We start from the raw sequence: 18780 nt of genomic DNA on the forward strand, positions 1-18780 counted from the left end.
TGTGATGTGAAGCCTAATCTCCATAATGATTTCTAAATATACCCTTATCTTGTGAAAACACTGGGATTTCCCATGCTATTTATAGACACTTCACTTCCGGTGACCAGTGCTGCACTGCAAGTCTGCTAACCCCACATGCCATTCTGAGGATTGTGAGCTGACATATGTAGAATCATATATAGTCCTCTGCAGGTTAAAGTTAAGGTAAAGTCCAGAGAAGCCATTGAATATTGTGAAATTAGCATAGAAGCCTATGGGAACAAGGAATTAGTGGTCTTTAGCCTTAACTAATGCGGGTTTTAACATTCATTCCAAAGGGATGGGCAGTCCTCTAGGAATTGTCGTCGTTTTTCGCCGGAACATGTTTCCAAAAAGGAGAGTTACTTTCTTTTTGTATCACCCACGTAAAATATATTACAGCGCTTTCAATAGAATTGTTTTAATAGGTGCTCATCGTTTGGAAACGATTTAGCTAGGTCTACTTCGAATCACTCCCCTCTCTTTTCAACCAAATTCTAAAAAAATGACATTTAAATAAAACGGGAATGGGTTTTGGGTATGTGAATTAAAATACCTGACAAAAATCTACATTCTGACCTCTTGGACGACGTATGACTGAAGTGTACACGCTTGAAAACTTTTTCGTTGATCAGTATTCGTAAAAACAGGTTATATGTTTGCATAAAAAAATAAGCCTACATTTTCACTCACATACACCAGTGTCATGCTTGCGCCAAGTAATTGAAGCTCACATGAATCAACAGATTTAATAAAAATGAACTGCAGCATCGAATTGAAATAATTTGATAAAAGAAACAACAACATTGTGCAATGCAAAGAGTGTAAAAAGAAAAAAATATAAGTACAGGTTGCGCAGTTCTCCATAGTTGTCGAACATTAAACTTTTCACTATGGATGGGACCCAGTTTTGCATGTCTATTCATTAGCTACCTGGAGGAGAAAATGTTCCCTGTGTACATAGGCCCCGTACCAGATTTTTACAAAAGATACATAGACGATGTCTTTAGGGTGTCCCCCGATAAAGAACATGATATGGCGTCTTTCATCGATTTTGTTTCTTCTTACCATCCAGCCATCAAATATACAATACCTTCAATATCACCCATGAGAGCCTTTCGTTCCTTGACATCAAGACCGTGCAAGCATAAATAAAAGGCCTACTTGAAATGCAACCAACTAGAAAAAATTTCACAAGCTTGAAGCAATTTTACGATACAATGAAAGCTTACATTCGGGTCTTGAAACTTTGAGACAGAGATACGAATCTTACGGAACAGTTTCTAAACAAACTGCTGGAGGAAATTAAATAGAAACATACATTACTCGTGAACACGGAATAGGCGTAACATGGCATTTAAACGAACTTGAAATATCATAGATGAGTGTCAAGTAGTTGAAATTGCAAATAATGTATGTATGCCGACCACGTCGTCGTTCTACAGAGGAGCAAAACCGTCCAATTTTATACCGAAAGAAAGCGTAGAGAAGAGACCATGCATATTACGTCGTGAAATACACTCTCCAACCAAATGCAACAGAATACCAGATTACAACGCACGAATGAACATAGTAAAACGCGATAAACTTTGCTTCAACTGTTTAGGAACACATCGCCTAAATGGGTGTAAGTCCAAGAACACGTGTACAAATTGTAAGAAGAAATACCATACTAGTCTGTGTGAAGAACAACAAAGTCTTAAGGGGCAACTAAGTTCTAAGGGACACCAAGTTCTAGCATAATAGAGAATCATGTTCCATTGTGCTACTTAAAACCGCCAATGTGGCAGTTGGGTCGGAAAACACGACCACGGATACCCACATACTGCTAGAGATCTTTCGTAACGGAGCAGTTATCCAAAAGACTTGGATTAAACAGAGAAGGTAAAAAAGATACATTTGTCATCATTTGGAAATAAAACTAACAATGTCAGTTACTTAGACAAATCTACAGCGCGACGGATTTATGCTACCCATCAAAGTACTTAGTAGTAGTACCAACAATAGTCATGCCGCTACAGAGCCAAATCCATAAATTTGACCGTAATTCAAAGTACTTACGAGGATTGAAATCATCGCATCCAGTGACACAAGACGATTCGTTTGAGATATCCCTTTAATAGGTGCAAATAACTACTGGGACATAGTAGAGGATCATATAGTCTGGGGAGATGGACCAACTGCCCTAAGGTCCAAGATCGGATACCTTCTTTCGGGAACCGTGAAATATAACGGAGACATATCAAACTAGTAAAATAAGTTTGACATATTAGTTAGAATTCATGGGGATAAACAACAATGAAATTGGTGACAAAGCAGACGAATTTTTGAGAACATACCAAAACCAATCAATCGAATTTCGAGACGAAGTATTTTCGGAAATGTGCAATGAAAACATAATCACGACGAAGTACCACCCAATTTTATAGTAACGAAACGCAGAACAGAGAATGCAATTTGACGTCTGAGCAAGGACCCGGATTTACTTGTAAAGTACGGAGGCATCATCAGGAAACAGAAACGTCGTAAGGTTTAAAGAAAAAAGTTGACACAAATGAGGAGACCCCAGAGAAAGTTCACTATATACCGCAGCACCCAGTAGCAAAGGAATCGAGCACACCTATCCGAAAAGTCTATGAGTGCAGTTGTCGTCAAACGTCGGACCAACCAGTAACGTATCTCAGCAACGGAAACGAGGTAACATTAGTTATAGCGAAAACCCGAGTAGCACCATTGAAACAACTGACACTGCATCAACATGAGTTAATAGCAGCAGTAGTAGGCGCCCAATTATCTTCGTATATAAGTCCAACACTTCAATTCAACGACATAGTATTTTGGTCAGACAGCAGTATTGAATTTTACTTGACAAAGTGAAGCGTTTTGTAAAGAACCGTGTACACGAAATCAAGGAGATGGCGGTATTGTCCAAATGATCAAAACCCAGCTGATCTTTTGACTAGAGGAATTACCACAGATATGTTTAAAGAGAGCACATTGTGGACACGAGAACCGTACTGTTATATGATAAGTCGAATTGGCCGTCAATGCATATTCCAAATAAAACCGTTCTATTGACGATCATAGAAGAAGCCGAAATAATGGATTGTACGATCGATAGCGAGCGGGAAAGGGAGGATTACACGATTTGGAGCATATCGTAAATTAGTGCACGTAACAGCTTATGTCTAGAGATTCACGTACAACTGCTTAAATGACAAGACCACTAGAAAACATGGATCACTTGAATCTGTCGAGATTCAGTCCGCTGTAAAATTATGGATTTTACACATTCAGGAAACAACACGTGGAGACGAAATTGACTATTTGAGGAACTAAGAACAACGGAACAACGGAACGCGACCAAATTGCCCCGAATAAAACAACTGGGACTTTTCATGGATGCATTAGGACTAATTCGATGTAATGGACGCATACACAACGCTCAGATTCTATAAACAGCTAAATTCCCATATCTGATACCACCAAATCATATGCTAAGTATTTTTTTTGTTATGGACGCACACGAACAGTTACTTTATTCAGGATTAAATGCGACCATTACTCGTCTTAGACATTTTGAATGCCCATTGCTCGACAAAACATTACGAAAATTCTACATTAGTACATTACTTGCCGTTAAGTAAATTGGAAATCGTGCACCGCCCCATGCAGATCCACCACTGCTACCGAAAATGAACTTTCAAGCGCTCCCATTTACGATCACAGGAGTGAATTTTACGGGAGCCTTACATGTAAAAGACTCAAACGGAACTTTAACGAAAGCATACATGTGTTTATTTACATGTACCAATTCCAGAGCGGTACATCTTGAACTAGTACCTAATATGTCAGAACACTCGTTTATTCAAGCATTCTGTCGTTTCGCCAGTCGTAAGTCTCTCCCAGAAATACTCATGTCCGATAATGCGTTAACGTTCACCTCAGGACCAGAGTAAATCCGACGCTTGTGCGAATCTCAAATAGTAAAAGACAACTTATCAACACGAAGAGTACAATGGAAATTCATACCCAAACGCACACCGTGCTATGGCGGGTTCTGGGGAAGACTCATTGCGCTTACGAAAACCAGCTTGAAGAAGATGCTCGGAAAATCGTTAAAAACATTAGGAACCATTGTTTCTGAACGACCGACCACTCATCTATCCGTCGTTAGATATCAAAGACTCCTATGTTTTAACGCCAACTCACCTTGTGTATGGAAGGCGAATCACGACACTACCGTACCCGATCGTAGACATTGACAATCCAGATAGTGCTATTAATCTCGATTCGACTGAATTTAACAACCGAGTTCAAAAACAGACATTACTCAAACAACGTTTTTGGTCGAGATGAAAATCAGACCTTACATCATTGCGAGAGTATCGGGCTGCAACAGGAAAGAACGAACAGTCTATTTGAAACAGTGACATCGTGCCAATACATGACGACTCGCCACGAGTAATATGGAAAATTGGCAAAGTAACGAAAGTTTTCAAAGGAAACGATGAACTTATTAGTTTGAGCTGTAAAAATACGCACATCAAATGTGATGAGGTAAGATAATTCTATAATGTGACTTCAATCTACCTCAAAACACAACGTGAGAGACAATTTTATTATAATCGAGATCTGAAAGAATTTAATTTCCTTTTATTGTGTAAATTTCACTTTTTGCGGTCCCAGAATGTTGAGATTGTCCGGGAAATATATTGTACAACTTCCCGCAACGACGGCGGCCGACTATGACTTAGGAAGATATAGCTTATGTACATATCGACCAAACAGTCATGGTCATAAACTGATACATTTTTGTCAAAATAATGATGTATACTAGGAAATGGCAGATTGGGGATGGATAGGTAAATCGGGAAGAAAACTTGTAAGGATTCCCCTGTTGTTTTCTTTTTTATCTTAATGATTAGGAATTTTTTGAAAATCAGAAAAATGATAGTCTTGATCTGGTAAATAAGCTAAGTATTGAGTACCTTGATTTCTACGTCAGATTTTGTTATATGATGATGCAGTGTTATTATCTGATTAAATGCCTTAAAGTGAAAATATAGATCTGTGTGATAATTTCTGCTATGATCCTGGTCTATTATTTAATTGTAACGGCAGCTTTACTTCTGCAAGGACTAAATTCATTCAGTAAGCCCGGAAAGCAATGTTTGCTGTTTTTAAGAAAATACGAAATCTTCCACTTTTAATTGATTTACAGTTGAAATTATTTGATACTCTTGTTCTACCGATACTGACGTATTCTTGTGAAGTATGGGGTTTTGAAAATGTATCTGACATTGAAAGGGTTCATTTGGGTTTTTGTAAACAAATTTTGAAAATTAGAGGTAGCGCACCTAATTACATGGTTTATGGCGTATTGGGCCGTTTTCCTCTAAGTGTTCATATCAGTGACTGAATGATCGGATTTTGGCTTAACATCATTTAATAAGTTATCTAGTAAAGTATTTAGAATTTTGTTGAATCTGAAAAAAATAGTAAAAAGGATTTTTCCTTCAGGTGGTTAAACCACATTGAAGACCGTTGTAATTCAACTGGATTGAATTATTTCAAGCTCGGAATTTATAAAGATTAAACCGAAGAAGACTTTGCCAGATCAATTTATTCAATCTTGGTACTCTGACATCGAGAAGATAGTACAGGTGACTTTAACGGAATTTAAAAAAAAAAAAAACACAGAATTTAAACTTGAGCCATACTTGTTAAAATTAAATTATTCTGCAAGGATTTGCTGTGTAAACTAAGAACAAATACTATTAAACTAGACCCATTGAAACTGGACGATGGGCTAATGTAATAAGGGAGAATAGATTTTGTAAATTATGTTTACAATTATGGTATTGGGGATGAATTTCACCATTTATTTTTATGTCAAGATACTTATGTTAAACTTTTGAGGGAAGAATATATTCCTGTTTACTATTAACGATTTCCATCTCAATATAAAATGAAAGGTTTGCTCTCCCTTTGTCATACTGAACTTTTAACTAATATTTCTCTCTTTATGAAAAAGGTATGCAAATTGTAATTTTGATATCTGTATTTTTATATACTTAGTCTAGTTAATGAATTTTATTCTTTTGTTTATTCATGTAATAAAATATTCGTATTCGTTTTCAGTGCGAAAATAAACGTTTGAATGGAAACCACGTCTTCGTATAGTATCGCCATCGAGTCAGCCATAGCGTCCTTACAGTGACCACGTCATTTTCCCAAGTTAAAGGAGTCTGAGTCAATGGAAAAGAGGGTGTAAAACACCAGTGACCGTGTACCTTTGGTCTTGATTGTCACGATTATACATTTAATCATCGTACATGTCAGACTTGACCCGTTAGATAAACAAGAGTATTGGAGATTTATTACTTCTGGAACCAAGCCTTACTACAGCGCGCGCAAAACCTGCCCGGGTTCTCCACCAGGTTTTGCGTGCGCCGTTATGGCATGCTTGTAATGTATTTGGGGAACAGTTCCACTATATTTTATAGTTCCTCGACAAATTTCATCCAGACAATTTGTCTACATTTTATTAATACTAAAATTCTCATATAAGAATACATCTTAACAGATATTTCAAGACTGCCCAACCCAACACGTGCATAAATTATATGAGCCCAAGAATCGTGGGGAATGTGCAATACATGTTTCATGTTTTCATTGTAAACAGAGTCTAGAAAGGCTTGGTTTCAGAAATAATAAATCTTCAATACTCTTGTTTATCTAACGGTTCAAGTCTGACATGTAAGATGATTAAATTGTATGACCGTGACATTAACTATAAAAATATATAGTGGAACTGTTCCCCAGATATATTACAAGCATGCCATAACAGCGCACGCAAAATGATATATCCAGAATATCCTGATTCATAGTTCTTAGAGACGAATACGTGTCGTCAGTATTCAAAGATTGGCTTCTAATTACTGCTTTTAGAACTGTCCTTTTGGAAACATGCTCCGGCGAAAAACAAACGAAAGTTCTTAGAACAGTGTATCTGCAGCTTTCTTGGAACAGCCCATCCCTTTCGAATGAATGTCAAAACCCGAATTATTTAATGACCATAAACCGGTTTTCAATTTTGAATTTGACGCATATTTCACCGTGATCAAGATCAATTTTGAAGGGCACCTTGTCTCTGTGGTAGGGATCGATAGTTTTCTTGTCTCTGTGGTAGGGATCGATAGTTTTCTCCTCAAATCTTTTGCCCCTGGCGAAGGCAGTAAGGTCGAAAATTTTGGCTCATATTCTTTGATATTTTTACGTTTATAGTTATATTTTATTTGTTTTTAGTTTCTTTCTACCTTTTGAACGTGGCTATTGTTCACTTATTCATTATTCTTAGTTCATGAATTTTATTGAATTGTTTATTTCTAATAATGCGAGCTCTCTTTTTTTTTCATTGGGTTTGGGTAATACATTATTGAGTTATGGGGCTTTATTTTTCATGCTAAAATGTGGTTTAATTTCCCATTCATTTTCGGACTAAACTGACTAAAACACTTCGACCGAACACGTAGTGAATTATTTGTTTTCATTTTTTATACTTCCAAATATATTTGTCTGTCCTTGCAATCTTTTAAATGTCCTATTGCAAGTATACACGATATTTAATCTTTTTCATTCTGGTCAAACTCTTATCCTGTGACAAACGTTAAATCTCAACAAAAAAGTGACGGCCGTTGGACATAAGCGTTTCTCAGTAAAACATATTCTAACGCGTTGTCCGAACTCCTTCTCAACGACTTGCGTGATTGTCATGAAACTTAATTGGGTATTCAATTGCCATATTTTGATGTGCATATTGTCAGGAATTTATGTTTGGACAAAAATTGTAAAAATGATGATATTTGGAACTAACGCATTTTTCAGCAAAACTTGGTCTAATACATTGTCCACAACTGCTTTTAACACCTTGCAGGATTGTAATGGAACTCAATGGAGTGTTAGGTCACCATATGGAGATGTGTATATTGTCAAGAATTAGTCACATTCTGTTATTATGTTGCCAATAAAAATAGCACTGGTTGCTATTTGGAGTTGGGTGTTTTAGAAATGGCAGCAAATTATGTGTCAAAAGTGCGTAGTCTGCACTATCCACCATACAAATTGTATCCAATGTGAATCGTATGTCCACATTGGTCCCTAAGTGTACATGTACAGGGTTCAATAGACTACGGGGTATTAGTACCGTTAGGGGCTGTTTGTTTGTTTGTTGGTGTTTAACGTCCGAGAAGCAATATTTCAGCTATATTTAGACGATGAATATGCAATAGATGATAAAATGAACATGAAATGACGATGAAATGAAAAAAAAGGACAGGACACAAGGATAATAGGGTCGATAAATTTTTATTGCCACTAGAAAAAGGGGAAATTGGGTAAGGTCGGGCAATTTAGCCTCCTCTGGCGGGGCGCAAAGGTTCCTACTCCTATCGAATACGACAGCAGGGTTCTTTAACGTGCAAAGAACGTGACATCTTTCCCAACAAGGTGCACCACTATGGTTTACGGTCAGGTTTTCCGTATTATAGCCTGACAACCTCAGCATGTAACATGCCAGGGGTACCCCATTCCACCATCTGGGGCACACATCCCAGTTGCTCAGTGGGCAGAGCGCAAGCTTAGTGCTGCTGCAGGCCTATTCTTTTAACACCCGGACCTGCACGGGCGTACCGTTAGGGGCAAAGTCTAGTAGAATTGAAAGACTCCAGATATTGACTTTTAATCAAGGAAACTAATTAAACTAGTACCGTTAGGGGCAAAGTCTAGTTTAATTAGTTTCCTTGATTAAAAGTCAATATCTGGAGTCTTTCAATTCTACGATCTTTGGCTTCCTGAAAAAAAAATATATAAAAATTCCTTCCTAATTCTAGTTTTATGGAAGCCTTGTGTGAGTTTTGAGACTTGATAGAATATAAAATCTTGTACTATGAATTTTAGAAATTTTCAACTTGACTCAGAATCCTAAAGCATTTCGTGTGAGTCATAGTACGATTTGTGAAGGTTTAATAAGTATAATGCTGCAGCAAAACGTTCTTATTGTCACCCCTGACAATCAGAAGGCTAACCAGAGTATACACAATTTTACAAGAGACAGCTGATAACAATATGTCCGGTGAAACTTTGTTCATTAACTGATCATTTTGCGAATAGACACAACTTGTAATGAAATTATTTTATGACGATGATCAACCCTTTCGGTTTCGTATGGTTGGTGTTAAGGGTTTATATATCCAATGATTGTTGGCGAGGGAGCGTTTTCCCAGCCTAACCATCTTAGGTACGTCAACTGAAGATGGTTAAAATATACTTACTTCAATTATTCACCTTGCGTGTAATTCTAAATAATTTTTCCAGTTGCAAGTTTGAATAAACAAATATAAGTTCATAGAGCAGACGAAAAAGATATTTCAAAAGAAAACAAAACAAATGTATTGTAGGAGTATCACGTTTTGAAAACCATTATACCATATACTGTTACGATGTGTAAGAAAAGATACTGGCTCAATGAATTTGAAAATCACGATTTCTATTATAAATAGGTATTACAAAGTAATGAATAACGTAGGTGGAGTTATTATTATTAATGTACCATGTTTTTATCTTAGATATTTAACATATTCGGGTTTTCCATAGTTCAAAACTTTGAAGTGATTTTTTTGTTTCGTTTTGTATTCTTATTGGACTTAAATACATTACTAATCAGACATGGAATGTTATGGGTTTAGTCCATTTAATGGAGCGGACTATCAGCATATTTTAGTACATAAATTGCATATCTTAGATTATTTAATTTTTTTTTTCAACTCACGGGAGTTTCTCATGCTTATCTCGTCGAGCGGTTTAAAAAATTATCAACTAATCTGTTTATCGCTGTTTTGCTGAAGTGTAAGGTATTAATTTTCTTTTCTTTTCATTTTTTTACCTAAATATGTAAGTTTTATATGCGCTCCAAAGTTTCCTTTCGAGACTATTTTTCGGCGGAGTGCTACGTGACGTCACGTATGTTGTGCAGATATACGATAATTTTCATTCTCATTCGACTGGCGTGAGATTTTAAACAAAATAGCAAAAATATTATAGTTCAACCTCATTCCTTCATGCGTTTTCTACAAAAGAGACCTTATTGACTAGCTGAGAATATTCCAAAATTTAATATTTATTGACGATGATTTAAGTAAAATATTTTCACGAAAAGAAAGCTCTTGTCTGCGTTTCAATACTTCTAAGTGCAACTCCTCGGGAAATACCGCACTGATGGTCATGAAACCCAAAATGAAGTTGTTCACATTATGATTATTTTTTTTATATACGCCTTTGAAATTTGACGGGGGGGGGGCATAGTTGTTGAGAGCTAAAAAAAAATTGAATTTGTTTTTGCAAGGTATTTGCAAATAAAAATCTTAAACTGGTTGATGATGAAAACTTTTCTCTGTTGTAAACACGACCAACGCTTTGTCCCTAGGTTGCTAGGTTGCTGACAAATAAAAACAACATAATAAATAAATAATTAATCAAGTTTTATAACACGGCGGCAAAGCAGGTACACCAAAATCTGAAAAGCAACAAAGCATGCACATTTATGTTAACAAAGACAATGAGCACACGCAGTTCAAGCTAAGAAAGATGTAAGCTTGCAGGGGTGGATCCAGACACTTTGAAAAGGAAGTGTGGCACCCGGAGTTCCTCTGAAAAAGGGGGTGCTAGGACATTTTATTGTCCTTTATTTGTCGATTTTGCGCACGAAAATGACAAATTTTCCAATAAAAAAGGAGAGGTGCAAGCACCCTCCACCCTCTCCTGGATCCGTCACTCGCTTGCATTATTAGGTGTTAAGCTAATATTAAGCTCAACTATGGACCTAACTTTCAAGGAATAAACTTCGTTAACATATATTATATTACAGGCATTTCCACCCACGACCAATTGATAGGATTCCTCAGTTTTCCTGCATCCTGCAGGACATTCAATAGATAGACCCATTCCATATTCCGCTGCAGTTCTTACTTTGAGTAGTTAATAATACCCTAGGTACATTTCCGTACTTCAGAAGTAGAACATTTTTATGTTAAACACTTGTCGGTTATAGTTGTAGAAAATCTCAGCAATTACTATGACTCCTGAAAATGTTTAAAATAAGGTGTTGATACACATAGCTTCACTTGGATTGGTTGTTGGTTCCAGATCCTTTTTGACTCGATTGTTGACATCTATGTGTCAACTGCATGTTTGCGGAAATGGTTTCCGTGGATTTCGTTACGCTAATTTCAGCGACAGTAATTACTAAATAAAAATCGGATTTTTTTGAATGATATGTGTACCTGTGCCATATTTACGATTTTCGACTCGGTCCTACATCAACTTCCTGCTACTGAAACTGTTTTATTATCTTTTTTAAGGCCCCGTCTTAAAAATCCCAGCAAATTTTCATGGAAACGATTTTGAATTCGGTACGTACCTTCACCAAGATGGGTTGTACAGTGTGTAAGCGCACACAGACTTACAAAAGGACAATGTGTCAAGTAATGAAGTTGAACGTTTTAAATACAAACTTGTTCACTAATGCGTTGCACATGGCCGCAAATGCGTCGATTCCAAGTGGAAAATTTCGACCTTATCTGAAACCTTACTGGAAAGACCACAACCTAAATTACTTTCATTTCAAACAACGGGAATCCAGGCGAAATTGGATCAACAACGGTAGACCGCGGGTTAATTCCAACAAAAGTTTTTTTTTTTCTGATTACAAAGAAAAGAAACGCGAGTTCCGTAAGTGTAAACGAGCAGCCGAAAAAGAGTGGCAAGAGCAGAAATACGAAGATATAAAATGTGCGGCTGAGTTAGATATTGGAGAATTTTACCGTAAAGTACGTCGAATGCGTAAAAAGGGCCCCTCTACAACTAAATTAAAATACAATGAAACTGTTGCAGTGTCGGATGATAGCGTATGTGAACTTTGGGGTGAATACTTTGTAGACTTGTACTCTGAAAACCATGAAGAGTGCTTTAATCAAGATTTCTATTGTAATATACAATCCGGCTAACACATATTTAGACAAAGCAGATAAAGCCTCTGTTCAAGAACTCGAGCAACCAATTACTATCGTAGAAATACGAAACCAGATACAAACGTTGAAATGTGGCAAATCACCCCGGCATGACTATATTACGAATGAACATTTGATTTATGGCGGCAAACAGACTTTGAAATATTTGTGCATACTGTACAGGTTGATTCTAAACATGGAATACTTACCAATATCGTTCCGTCATGGAATAATTATCCCATTGTATAAAGGCAATAACAAAGATAAAACTGCTCCTAATAGTTATCAAGCAGTGACATTGACATCTTTAATAGGAAAGTTATTCGAGAAGCTGTTACTTAATCGCATTGATTTTTTTCTTCAACAAATCGATCACACTGTACCTCATAGTCTGCAGTTTGGCTTTGTGAAAGGGCATGGATTAATTCCTGCTATCTACACATTAAAAGATTCGATAAACTATTATATCGAGAGAAGTTCTACGGTTTATTCCACATTTTTAGACAACGAAAAAGCGTTTGATCGCATTTTGCAAGATGGACTTTTACATACACTTTGGAATATTGGGATCACCGGAAAAATATGGAAAATTACTTACGTTTCCTACAAAAGTGCCACTGCACATATTCAATATAACTCTAGAAGCAGTAGAATATTTCCCATTCAGCACGGCGTCGTACAGGGACGAGTGATGTCAGCTTGGGTGTTTTCGCTTTTTATCAATGATCTGATTTATCAACTTATCCATACAAACTGTAGTCTCATGTCAGGCAATCTACATATAACTGTCGATTTTGTTGGCAGATAAAACACTGCTAAGCACATCTAAACACGGTTTACAGACACTATTGAATGTAGTGGATAAATACGTTCGAACTTGGAGACTTAAATACAATGCTTCTAAAAGCCATTGTTTAATATTTAGATCCTCGAAATCACGCAAGTGTAACGATTCTGAAGTCTTATTCAAGCTTGGAAATGACACTATACATACGACATCAAAGGTTGTATATGCAGGAACTCTACTTGACTCATCTAGAAAAACTACAGAACGAACTGAAAACGCGTGTAAAAAATTAAAAAAGAGCTTGCATTCCTTATATTAAATTGGTCTTAACCGTAACTGTATGTCAACTATTACAAATATTTAGAAGCGTATTATCTTACCGACAGCCACTTATGCATGTGAAACTTGGGGTAAATTAACGGCTACAGAAAAAGAAATGTTAGAGCAGACTCCGCGATACTTTGCAAGATTTGTATTAGGGCTCGACAAACGGTCCCCAACAGATGCATGCATCAGTAATATTGGGTTGTGGTCAGTGAAAGGACTTATTGATTAATTCAAATTACTGTTCTTTGGAAGGTTAATGTAGAGCAAAGCACGACACAACAAATAAACAAATATTTAACTTTCGTTTGGGTCAAATACTTAGTGTTGACATAAATCAGGATTCCGTAACATATGACTTAATAAGAAACTTAATGAAATACGATATGTTATCGTTTCTCGAAAGTTACATTGAAGATACTTATATCCCTGAAAAAAAGACTGTGGTCTAAAATTACGCACTAGTCATTAGAAATTCTCTAAGAAACAAAGTGGAAATCTGTAGAACACCGACCAGAACTTGACAGAAAAATTCATAACAAACTAACTGAACACAGACTCCTTCGTCTCGCATTAATAAACCCACAATTGAAAGAAAAACTATTACTTTTTGTAAAACTCAAGTGTATGGCAATCTGTTATGGCAATCAACGATTGCCAATGTACTCTGTGCAACTATTTTGATATTGATATCGTGAAACACTTACTATTGAACTGTAATGATATGATAGAAGCAAGAAACAAAATGTTCTACTTAATTGTTGACGTGCTACCAATGCAAGAATCGGTCCGCTTCTTCATGCAGGAAGATGATGATATATAGATAACTTTACTTGTTGACATGACTGAATTTGTAGAAACAATGGATGTAGAAATTAGGAAGGAAAACTCTGATGTACTGCTTAAGAGATCATATCTATGACATGCATATAAAGTTTAAAGATATTTTAAAATGTTACAGACTTAATTTTGGGCACTGATGCCCTTATTTTGTATCGATATGTATTTTTTTCTTCGTCTGTATTTACATTTTGATGTGTATGTTTAGTAAATTGTGTATTATGTAATGTTTGTATAAATATTAAATGTAAACTCATCAATACTGGTGGAAGTAAAGATAATCAATCAATCAATCAATCAATCAATCAATATTTATCGCGAAATTTCTACAACATTCATGCAACGACTTGAAATTGGATGCGTACTTCACATATGGCGTGTTTGTGCTTTGAAAATACAATGTTCCTTTGGTTTAAGGGATTGTGGGGACATCCGTATCCCACGGACATATTTCAAAAAGTTTTTATGCTGACTCATATAGTAAAGACATGTCTATAAATGGCTCGCAAGGGGTTTTGTATCCCTTGGACCTCTTGGTCACTCAGCCTTGACGATCACCAGACTCTTGCTTACCGGATTTTACTCGTTTGCAATGTACGCCGTGCTGCTGGCGTAGCAGGACGTGCTTACCCTTAATTATGAAGAGCTGATTTCACTTCTTTTGTTGGAGTTAGGTTCTTTTTTTTGGAGTTCATATTGCTATTATTTTTTATTTTGTTTTTTTTTACAATTTTGCATGTGTATTTGTGCATGTGCTGCCCTGTTTTCTTTATCTTCGGTGTTTATAGGTGTATGTAATTGCATTCCATTCTGTTCGCTAATTTTGTACGTTTTTAAAACGTCTTTGTTTCCTGTTTTTACGTTCATTTAATGTACTTCTATTTTAATGTATCTTCGTCTTTTGATGCTTTGCTATCTTTGTTCGATATTTCATAAAACATAAACAACCTATGCCTATCTAAGATGGCACCACAAGCATGTTCATATATGACATAAAATATACTCTAATCCGTAAAAAATCTTTATTTCTGACTGACAAACGATGTTACTAAAAACGTTCTTTTAATTGAACTTTAAACTTATGCTATACTAGACAACGAACCTACAGCAAGCAAGGCAAGTTAAGCAAACCTTTAAATACCAGTCCATATAGATTTCAGACACAGCATATGGTAGAAGTGATTTATGGTGTAGAAAAACCCACGAAATGGTGCTTTTTCAGTCTATATATTATATCTTTTAATGTAACGATAGTTATTTCTGTACTCTAATCTGCATTATATAGAACATCTCGCATCCACATACCACTAATGTAAACCAAATCAATTATGATAACTCTTACAAAGTGCCAATTTCATACACACTCTATTTCAATTTTATCTCGGAAAGTGCAACAACAATAAGAAAGATTATGGTTGTTTATGTAGTCTGTAACTGTTTCTGAATAAGATTTGATTTTTAATTCCATGGGTATTTGACATGCATGAACCACCTCCTGACCGGATTTTATACAGACTGATACTAAAAACACTCTACACGCGGTACACTGCCTAACCAGTATACAAAGACATTTAATTTTTTTTAAAACTATTCACTATGAGTTGACTCAAGGAACATTTTTGATATTGTCCGTATGTCACGATTCGGCTTTTAATATACTCTTTTGTGTGTTTAACTTAAAGTTCGCCGAGTATTAAATGAGAGAAAAGTATTTCACAGTTTGCTCTATTTTTGGCGGCCTTAATTCGTTTTAATGGGTAAACTAGGGCGGATCCAAGAATTTACATTAGGGAGCGCACAGTTAAGATTTCGCAAAAATTTTGTCTAGGTTAATTTTTAAATATTCTTCTACAGTGGGTGCAATGTAGATATCTTAAGATATCTTTTGTGGTAAAATAAGCGAGAAATGAAAATTTCAACCTAAAACCGCCTAAATCTACCCCTGACAACCCATGCTTTGCAAATTTTATGGGGCGCACGCCCGCCTGAATCCACCCCTGGTAATCCTATTTGAGAGTGTATTATTAAGTTAATACACAGGGGCTTGCTCCCACTATCAAATATGTAGACCCACTAGTATAAACCTACATTTGTGTTGAAACGAGGCACCCCAAAATCTGGAATCACCCTTGTGTATGTTATATACTAGTGGGGCTACATATTTGATAGTGGGGGCAAGCCCCTGTGCCTCTTCCTTATTTAATGGATCTATTTTCTAAGTGAAACATCCCAAATTACGGAATTTTTAAAGTTTTGTGGACCGGTATTTCATCACCTTCATTGCCCTGTGCATTTTTTCAAAGTATTTATACTTGATTAATAAAAACGAATTAAGCATAATTCAAGTGCATTGGCTGTGTTCCCGTTTTCCAAAGTAATGCTTAAAAGGATGCGAAAGTTTACTCAAAGGCCTAACTTGGGAGGATGCGGGTGGATTATCCACATTTCTTTAAAAGAGGACATATCATTTTCTTTTACAACAGTGCTTGGGGACGTACGCCGGAACTGCCCTCTGTGAATCCGAGAAGTGTAGTTCATCTGCAAATAGTTATTACAGGTTTTTAAAAAGATTGCAAATGATGGATAATACATCCACATCTGGATTTGTAATCATATGTAATAGATTGATGGGTCAAGCAGGTGAAAGTTTGGGTTTACATCAATGATATGATTTATCAAATGTATTCTCAATTTCTTATTGATTTAGAATTGTAATAGAGAAACGGGTGTTACCACCTAGAGTGTTGCAGGACACTCTTGTAGCGGTACTTCATTGATAGCATACTCTCTAAAAATATTTTCGAAGTATGGTGAGAATTGTGTACGGCTGTTAAAATTAATCAGTTTTAAATAATATTCAAATTCTAAATATATCTTTTTCTTTTAATTTTGAAAAGGTCGAAAGTCTACATTTTGACTCTTGGCGCCTCAGTACGCCCCAGCTCTACCGGAATTGTAATTTGTTTATGGCAGCTGCATGGTTTATACAGGTATGTCTATTGTGGCAGTGCTATATTAGTCTTCCCACGTCGTGGAAATACTTAAATTTTAAGAGTAAATTGTGGGCAGATCACAATCTGTCGGCATTCGAGGAATAAACCGTCAGAAAACTCCCTATTGGAGACCGAACCCAAACTGACTCAGTTCTGAAGATCGGATCATATATCTAGTTACCTTTACATCCCTCTTTATATACTAACAATTATGTAAAACGAATACGTAATGGTCAAACCCCTCTTCAATTAGTTTTTTTTTAGGTTACTTATACCTTTTGTTTTGTGTCCTTTATTAATCATACCTATTAATTGTACATGTATGTATACAAATCCCATTTTCCTTATCTCTCCTGACTGTCATTGATTTTCATAACACCTTTTTGGTTATGTACATGTATCTATGGTTTCAATTAATTTTTTTATCGTGTATTGGTACAGTTATTTTATTTTTTTTTTTTTTGTTATTTTCTTTTAGTTGTTTTGACATTGTCTCTCTTTCGAGTAATTTCTCGACACCTATGGAGAAAAAAAGATATTTCATCCAACAAAATATCGTTCTTCTTCAATTAAGCGGCGGGTGACTTGACCTATAGTATTAGCTAACCTGACCAAATGATTGAATTTCATTGGGCATAGTCTGATAATTTAGTGACTTCCTTTAAAGTGCTACTTTCTGACCCACGGGTAATAGACCGGATCCAATAATCAATGTAAATCTTTTCTAATTTTGTAAATATAGAAAATGAAACTTAACTGGCATGTGACGGCATTTAAATTCAGAAGTAAACCACTGTTACACTGCATAACCGGTCTGTTATTCGATCACAGCACTAGTGCCAACAGATCAATTAATATAAGGCACTCACTAAAATGGGGATTACTCTGCCCCATCCCCAGAGTTTTGGACTTGTGCTGTTGTTTTTATGTGTTCATTGTTTTTCGTGTTCTGAACAGAAAGAATTAATTTCCAAAGACGCCTTTATCTCCAGGATTAGTCAAATTATACAAGAAAACAACACAAGTTGTAAGTATGAACTGACCACTTATGTTGTTTCAATATACATGTATTTCACAAATATCTATATCTTCTGAAATAATAGCTTCATGACTCATCAGACTTGGACGGACAATCCATTTTTGATTGATAAATAATAAAAAAAGGAGACGTTGTTAAAATTTGCCTAAACAATTAATAAAATTCTGCGAAAATGACAATTAATTTTATAGTGATTTAAGTTTATGTAATAATGACTTGTACCAACTATGTTATTTTGTTTTATATATATTTATTTGCAATTATAGTATGTTGAAAAAATATCAGTATTTAGAAAAAGTGGATATATTCCATCTGAATTAGATTGTATTTATTTTAAGAAACTTTATTTAGAGACTGTTGTTGTTGTAGAAAACGGGCAGATCCTTTGATACGGGTGGACTGAGTAAATTCTATCTCATATTTTTTTTTATTTGTTCAAATGCATTGCTAAACTAATTATGATGTAAGAAAGAAGAGGTATTTTTGTCTGTATCGAAATATGTTCAAAGTTAACAAATCAACTAAATTATGAACAGATCAGAGAGTTATTTCCTTTTTAAAAGTTTCCAGTGCTTTCAATTTACAAAAACATGAGTTTATGATATCTATTGCATGGAAAAAAATGTATTAATAACAAAATTTTGCATGTCCCTTGCACACACTATATGGGTCTCCCATGAATACCTTCCTATTTAGTGTTTTGGGCTAAGT

Source organism: Perna viridis, chromosome 3 (genome assembly GCF_037379345.1).
Source record: "Perna viridis isolate PV_CMFRI_1.1 ecotype Kerala chromosome 3, ASM3737934v1, whole genome shotgun sequence".
Taxonomy (NCBI): Eukaryota; Metazoa; Mollusca; class Bivalvia; order Mytilida; family Mytilidae; genus Perna; species Perna viridis.